This window comes from Biomphalaria glabrata, chromosome 13 (genome assembly GCF_947242115.1).
Source record: "Biomphalaria glabrata chromosome 13, xgBioGlab47.1, whole genome shotgun sequence".
Lineage (NCBI taxonomy): Eukaryota > Metazoa > Mollusca > Gastropoda > Planorbidae > Biomphalaria > Biomphalaria glabrata.
The window spans coordinates 29532459-29540868 of NC_074723.1; the positions used below are offsets into that span (position 1 = coordinate 29532459).

Below are 8410 nucleotides of genomic sequence, written 5' to 3' on the forward strand. Positions count from 1 at the left end.
ATTCATTACAAATAGTGTTTCTAGATAACACATTTGTATTGACGTTTTCATTTGTATAATTTAATTGTCAGTACGTGGCTGTTTTTGATAGCCTCACTTTCTAAAACTCACTTCTAGTATTTCTTTCGCTCATTATTTAAGTGTTCAGTTTTTTTTTGTTAGAGTAAAACGGCCCTAATGATTTTTCTAAACAATTGACAGTTATTGTATATTACTTTGGAAAAAAAATGTACTTACCTACTGGGGACACTGGCGAAACTCTAGTTCGACCTTCATAATTTTTCAAAATATAAAAAAATATTTAAATTTGACAAGAGGACTAAAAAGTATTTATCTTAAACGGACCAAATAATAACCAAATAATAATCAATTAATGTTCAGGAACATTTAGCGCATCGTCATCTAAATCTAAAGGATTATTATTGGAATCATATAAAGTTTGTTTTAGTTCTAAAGAGGGGGATTGGAACGGGTTATAAAAAATGTTCGTTTAGTTGTTGTTTTTTAATCTAATATGTATTAATTATTACGAGCGAAATAACCGATCCATAAATTGTATACAGGAGGTATGTCTTTTGAAAAAGACTTGTTTGTTTTTCTTCTTCACTACAGATGTCCTATTTCTTTATGGCTTCATCTCTGGGGTAGTAGTATCGTCACTAATTGTTGGAGTGATCATAGCCTGTAAATTATATAGGAAACGTGAAGGTCAGTAATGTCAAGTAATTTTTACACAGCTCATATTAACTTACTTTTTCTGTCTGTCTGTTAAAACGTTTGTACAGTAATTTATCCGACACAATCTCGAAATAAGCTGAAAATATGCGGAATTATTTCTTTAACATCACGACACAAGAAGCAATAAAAAAAAATCCTTATTAGTTAAATAACTATTGGCATTTGACTATTTTGTTTGAAATCTCGAACAAGGGAAAGAAATTGTACTTGACTGAACCTGGTTGTATAAGCTGAAAAAGTTCCTTTTATAGGTTGCCACTTGAAACAAAGTTTGGAAAGATCATAAGTCCCTTTGTAATACTATGTATTTATAAATTCATTCCTAGCAGAGTGGTTAGAATGTCGGCTTAAGCCATGAGCTCGAATTCAGTTCATTTTGTGAAATAAATGCTTTTAAAAAATCAATTATTGTAAAATTCACACAGACATCCTTTTTTTCTCCCCAACCTTTTCCCCGATTTTCCCATCTGCATTTCATCAAGCTGATAAGTTATAGGAGTAACGATAAGTGATAGGGTTATACCGTAATGACTAATATAAAAGCATGAGAAAGAGCTCAATGATAAGTGATAGGGTTATACCGTAATGACAAATATAAAAGCATGAGAAAGAGCTCAATGAAAACCTGTTTTCGTTCATTCAATCTTTCTCACTACAATAATAAAAAAAAAGTATGATATATCCAATATTAGAGAACCAATTGCATTCTATTATTTCCACTCACGTAAAAATAAAACAAATGCTTATCTATGAGTTACAAAACATTGATACCCCATCTGACAAAGCGAAACAATCACAAGTAATAACCAACTGTACTTGTGAACATCTCACACAAATATTCCCAACCTTCTCCAAACCTAACAAGAGACAGCTTAACCCAAACTATGTCTTGACAAGTGAATAAGGTTCATTGGTACACTCATTTTACATGTAAGCGTAATAAATATCTAGACACATGATATCTAGATACATGTTATCTAGACACATGTTATCTAGACACATGTTATCTAGACACATGTTATCTAGGCACATGTTATCTAGAGAAAAGAATAAGTAACTTTCGTGGACGATTTGTTGTTTAAAAGAATGTCAAAATTAATTGTGACTCAGTGATATGTTAGCTTGGATTTTTTTTAAATTATTTTTCATATTATAATTTTAATATTTCCAGTATCGAACAGAAGAGAACAAAGTGTTCAACAGTAAGTATTAAAATGTATTTCATAAATACTTATTTGTCTTGTTTGGCTTTGTAGTTGAGTAGGAAAGCACTTGGCTTCCGAACAGATGGCCACGGGTTCAAATCTCGGTAAAGACTGGGATTTTTAGTTCAAAGTGAAGACGCCTATAAGTTCGTCCAGCTCAACCATATTAAGTTGGGATAGTAATGTGGTTGCCCACTATTGTGGACCACATGACACCTTTATCGTTAATCGATGACCAAAGAAACAGATGACCTTCACATCATCTGCACCAAAGATAGCTAGATCAGAAAAGGATATTTTATTTATATTGTTCAACTGCTGATATATGAATTTGTGGTGAAAACTTCTTTCATCGAAAGGTTAAAGTTTTGGCTTGGCGAAAATAAAAAAAAAGACCGGAATTTGTGGTGTAACGTATGCATTTGATTTATATATACAATTTCATTAAGGTATACAATTCAATGATCTATTTTGGATTATTAAGTCCAGGGATGCAATTTTTACAGGGTACAATAATAGTTCATTTTATTTAACAATCTAGTAATTCGCTTGTTGTCGATTTGTTGTAATTTATATTTAACAAAAAAAGAAACATGCTGGAATATTTCTTTCAATGGACAGATTCAAAAGGAGCCTTCCACGAGTTTGTGTAGTCTTTTACCATTTATTTATTCTAATTATTTATTAAAAAATATGTACTGGAAAAGTTTAAAAAATCAAAGGAAATATTGAAAAGTAAATATGGATTTTGTTCAAGAAAAGCTTCGTGAGGGATGAGTGAGTTATCAGGTGTCAGATACCTAACGAAAACTTATGATTTCAAATAAAAACATTTCTAAGGCCTAGATTTCTTTTAAAAGATATTTTTACATTTAAAATTTGATGCTTTAAAAAAACATTTTAAAAATTTATATTTTTATTCCAGAACTGCGGGCTTTTTCAGTGCACTGACCAAAGGTTTGGAACTCACTCCCCATTGATCTCAAACAGACAACATGCTATACCACTTTTAAGAAGAACATTAAGACCTACTTGTTTAAAACTTTTTTAGATTAGTTTGTGATTTCCATTGTCGTGTTTGTGTTTGCAGGCTAGTTTGGTTACTTTTACTGGTTTTAGCCTTTTTAACGTTGTTAATCAGTGTTGATCGGGCAATGTTAAATTCTTTTGCCGCATGTCGAACTGTCATGCCCTTCTCAACAGCAGTTACAGCATCTATCATAACTGACTCTGGCACTTTGCCTTTGTCAGTTTTCCTTATGTAAACTCGAGGCATTATTACCTACCTAGAAAAAGAAAAAAAAATATTTGTCATTTCATTAGGCCTAATATTGACTAAATCTATGTTTTGTCTTTGACTTTAAAAAATCTAGATTAGATCTAGATCTACTTAAAATAGAACACCAGCATTAATAATTAACATATTTATTACAGTAAAGATGGACATACATCTATAGGTCTATAGATTCTAGATCTAGTTCTAGATCAAGAAAGCTACTTCTCTAATTCAGTTTTCTAGTTTAATTCTAGTTAGATCTATACGTCTAGACCAGTAGATCTAAATCTAGCCAGGGTTTTTGTCATGGAACTAGATCTATAAACCTGCAGCCGCCTACTGATCACTATATGACAGACGATACTCTCTTTACTAAGTCTTTAATTCTAGATCTAGAAGATCACAGTAAAACTCAATGTGTACTTCCGACTTTAGCTCAACAAGTCTACTCCAAAGTATACTAGTAAAGTCACAAAATGTAAAGGATCATTATATATTCACATAAAAAAAATGTAGGCCTAAATGAATCGAGTAATCAGTCACTAATTTGACTAATCTAAATTGTTTTTTTTTAAATGGCAAGGGTTATTGATAACTTCTGACTTGTACACGAGTTGCAGAGATTGTAGCTTTTATTTTGATGACATGTTACGAGATATCAATGATATTTAGATAAACGCAAGTACCTAGTGGCATAGAGAGAAGGACCATTTAATATAAGGCAAAGAAGTAAGATGTTTATAATCCATCAAACTCACAGAGGACTTGTGTCATTTGTGACAGCATTTCATGCATTTACAGAAGCTACAAACTATGACACAAAAATGATAGGCTTGTCTTTGATTCCGAAGACTTATGAGGAATGCTGTTTCCAGTGCCTACTCAGCCGCAGCTGTGACCTACATATTATGCCACACTGAGAACAGGCATAACCATTGTCCAACTGTGGTAGAATCAGGTTTTTTTTTCTTTTTGCCGTCTACCCTCGGCAATTAATTTTCATTGGTGTATACCACACCTTTGTAAGTGACCTCCAGCTGTCTCATTCTGAAGCTGTATGCAACCAGGTGCTCTCTTATTCTATGTCAGTTAAAGCAAGTTAGCGCCTAAGCTAGTCTTTAAAGCATTTCTGTGGTACCTCTTTACGTGCATATGACATGTTAGGCAAATAGGTTTAGCCCATCAGAAGGCCATTTCGGAAAGTATAGGTGTTTAAAATGAAACTCCAAATATCTGGACTACCTGTTACCAAGAAAATAAGCTTAGGTTTCAAAGAGATGACACTGACATTTCAGCTAAGACGATCAGTAAAATTAATAGCAACTTTAATTGCAGTCCACCAAACAAGATAAAAAAAAAAACAAGTGTGGCTTCAATAGCATTGATGATATTTAGTTTACTTTTATCTCATTTACTAGTATTACTATGTCATTGACTAAGGTTTTTTATTGTCAAATAGGCATAAGTACATGTACTAGTTCCTGCAATTTGATGAAAAATAATAATTAAATTGTGTGTAGTCTATATACAAATGTTTATAAGAGATCACAGCTTAGCTTAACTTACTTAATTTCAAAACTATGATTTTGTGTTCTGACTCTACTCTAAATAAATTATATTTTATTTTAAGAATGCAAAGTTGGAAATTCTGTTCTGATGAAAAAAAAATTAAAATAAAGTAGATGTTTATGGTTTCTTTGTATTTATTTTTAAATTATTTATTCATTAAAAATTAAATGTTCATTAACATTTACTTGAAGTAAAGATCAAAAACACAAATTCAATACATGATTAGCTCTCAATTCACGCAGATCACAGCACATCACTAAAATGCATTTACTGTCACTTCTACAGACTATTCATTTCAAAATGTTGCTTTAAATTGTTATATGACACAATCAAAGTACTGGTACCTGATGTAGGCCTAAAGCAGCTAAAATAATGACAAATTTTCATTCACTAACTTGTACTGTCATTTATAATCAAACGTGTTAAAAATAATGACCTGTATATATAATTGATTAAGCAGGAGCATCAACAAATCTTGAACAATAATTGTCTACAGAAAAACTATATTCTTATCCAAACAATATACATTTACAATATATTTAAACAAGTTAATTTATACAAATCTATATGGCCTAAAGATTATAGCGTATTTTGAGCATTGTGTGAATACCAAGTTACATGATTACATGAAAATAGTGTGAAAATGTGAACTCTATGCTTAAAAAAAAACATTTTGAAATTAATTAAAAACATAAATTATGGTTCTATAGTCAATGAAATGATAGCCTCAATTATTTAACAATTTCATGATTATCCATTCATTTCAATATACTTATAACTGAAAAATAATTCACAATGTTTAGATACAACCATTTGAAATAATGATTATAATTTTTTTCTTAATTTGCTTAATTCAAATCTAATATAAACAAGATTTCCTCTGTCAAGAAACTTATGAGGGAACAACATGCATATTCTTCTCAGTAAGTTTTGCAAAGGGAATTAAGAATATTTAATTGATGTTGTTTTTTCGCAACAGGTTTTAGTTTTAAGGAGAATGCATCATATTTTATATGATTACTTTTGTTAGATTCTTATTTTAATTATAAAAATGTAAAATTCCCCTTACATATCTTGCAATCTATGGGGCAGATGATATAAAGTTTATCAGTTTCTGTGCCCCATGGTTAGCGAGGGTGTCATGTACCCACCACAACAACCAACCACCTTTTGAATAAAAATCCCATTTCAGACCTCACCATCTATAGGGCAGATGATGTTAAAGTCATTTGATTCTTTGGCCAGTGCATCATGTGGCCAGCACAACAACCAACCATCTTTACTTTCAAAAACAAAAGTCAGGTACCCATTAGAGTTAGGTGGACTCAGGAGCACCCAAAAATCTCAAAATTTTAAATCTGAGTCTTCACAGAGATTCAAACCCATGACTTAACCATTCAGCCATGGATCCCCAAACCGTCTTTACTTATTCCTTACTATTGCCATGTATCCATTAGAGCTTGGTGGACTTAAGATTCTGAAATTGAAAATCCCAGTCTTAATCGAACCCAGGAACCCTCAGTTCAGAAGCCAAGTGATTTACCACTCATCCACTGCACTCCCTCTTGTTTTAATGGGGCTCAGATTAATAGTTTTCAAGTACAATATCAAACAGATTTAAAGAAATATAAATCCAAACCTGTTGGCTGAATGACAGGATATACATAAATATGTATAGAGCTTACAGTATAATATATATATATCTTAAATTAAAATTGGTCCAAGACTTTTGCAACATGATGGGATTTTCCTTTCTGGTGGTGCTATGCAGGAGTCCAAGAATCTCATCTTTTCTCATAACAGAAAGTTATCTAGTTATAAAAATAAATAAAAGGATTTTTAAAAAATAAAAAAATATGTGTGACATATGTGTTGAACATGCTAAATGTATATATATTATTAAGTATAATTATATAATTTTGCCATTCTAAAAATAGTCTGTACCTAAAAGGAGCTACTGCGTTAATGTGTAGACATGGCCCTGACCTTAATAGTTATGAATTATTACTAAAGGTGAAGGCAGATATTCAGTTAATTTGATGGACATTGTGCTCATCTAAAAGCAACTATAACATATATTATGATTTACATTTTCATGGAAAACTAGTTTTTCAAAAATACAAGTACTTCAGCTTATGAGAAAAGTGCATAGGGAAAAATTGCAGTACCTTACCTTTAAGAGGTGCAACCAATCATTGACTTGTCAGGAATGCATGCCTTTTTCTTGCATTTCCAAACATAACTGTAATTATACAATTAGGCATAATGGCTAATTTCTTTTGAAAACATTAAAATTAAAAAATAATATTATTAAATTGAATACATTGTTGTATCAAACATACAAATTATCAGACATACTTTTGCCTAATTTCATCTAACAGTTTTTTGTAAAGGAATGGCCTGCACAACAGCCAAGGTATATTAGGCATTCATGAAAGATGAATTTGCTTAAGAGTGTTATAAAAAAAAAAAAACTAGAGTAAAATGTTAAATTCCATCCCAGATGTTGTTTGACCATGAAAATCACACAATTCATAAAACATCTATTAGATAACTAAAATAAAAATTGTATAGTAGTACTTACATTAAATATTGAATGGATGCCAATATTATTAATGTCTGCCCAGAGAGTAGAAATAGTATAAGTATGATCCTTAAGCCATTCTGGTACATCATCAGAACTGGTTGCCATGGTTCTACTTGTTAATAACTGAAACATTACAAACATTTTTTTTTATTTATAATTTATCCCAGACTAGAATAGAAATGTTGCCAGGAAAAATACCAATGGTTAGAATACACCTGATGCTACTTTTGTAGCCTTATTACTGGTTAAAATGCACCAAAACTTCATGCATTAAATCTGATAAGAAACATATATATATATATATGTATCACACAAGTCCAAGTTGATCAGAGTGTCATAGCAAATAATTAACTAGATATGAATTTCAGGGGATTGATCCAACTTGACACCACATCATTTATTATTTCATGAACTCATATGTCTAATGAATTGTGTCTGGACATGGCATGGAATGGAAACTATTATTAAATGCATATGGGGTGTAGACAAGGCATGGATTATAAATTGTCTTGTATAGATTAGATTGGGTAAAACTTCCTGTCGAAGGTAACTTTTACTGAGTGATAGATCTGGATCAATTATAAATTTATGGGATCTAGGAATGCATAAATTTTATCTTTTATTTATATATTTTATGTACATATATAACTAGTCTAGATTCTATAATTATATCTTAATAATAATTTTTTAGATGTCATATAAATATCTAAAATATTAAGTATAGATCAGTAGATTTAGAATTTTAGCTAGTAAATATTTTTATATTCCAAATCTAAACTGGATCTAGATTTAATTATTCTAGAAGCTTAGATCTAGAAGACTAGTTGTCAAGATTTGACTACACTATGGCTAATGCACTAGGAGCTTAGTAGGCCTACTAGATAGATCAAGAGACAGAGTACTAATAGACTCTTGTCTCGTTGGGCCTCTCAAATCAGCTACAGACTTTAGAGACAATTTAGGAAGGTGAATTTCGATCCAATTCCAAGATCTACAATCTACATATGTTAGAGTCTAGCTAGAGATGTTAGATCT

The 8410-nt window shown here is 31.1% G+C and overlaps 2 long non-coding RNA genes across 2 annotated transcripts; one reads left to right on the plus strand and one right to left on the minus strand.

Annotated features, from left to right (window-relative positions):
* Positions 1-616: 616 nt before the first annotated feature.
* On the plus strand, positions 617-4844 carry LOC129922475 (uncharacterized). The gene is made up of 3 exons (XR_008774466.1): positions 617-708; positions 1910-1940; positions 2869-4844. It is a non-coding gene; the product is annotated as an uncharacterized LOC129922475 (long non-coding RNA).
* A 1437-nt stretch (positions 4845-6281) lies between these two features.
* LOC129922507 (uncharacterized) lies at positions 6282-7673 on the minus strand. The gene is made up of 3 exons (XR_008774513.1): positions 7373-7673; positions 6962-7030; positions 6282-6599 (listed from the first exon to the last, which is right to left on the minus strand). It is a non-coding gene; the product is annotated as an uncharacterized LOC129922507 (long non-coding RNA).
* Between the last annotated feature and the right edge of the window lie 737 nt (positions 7674-8410).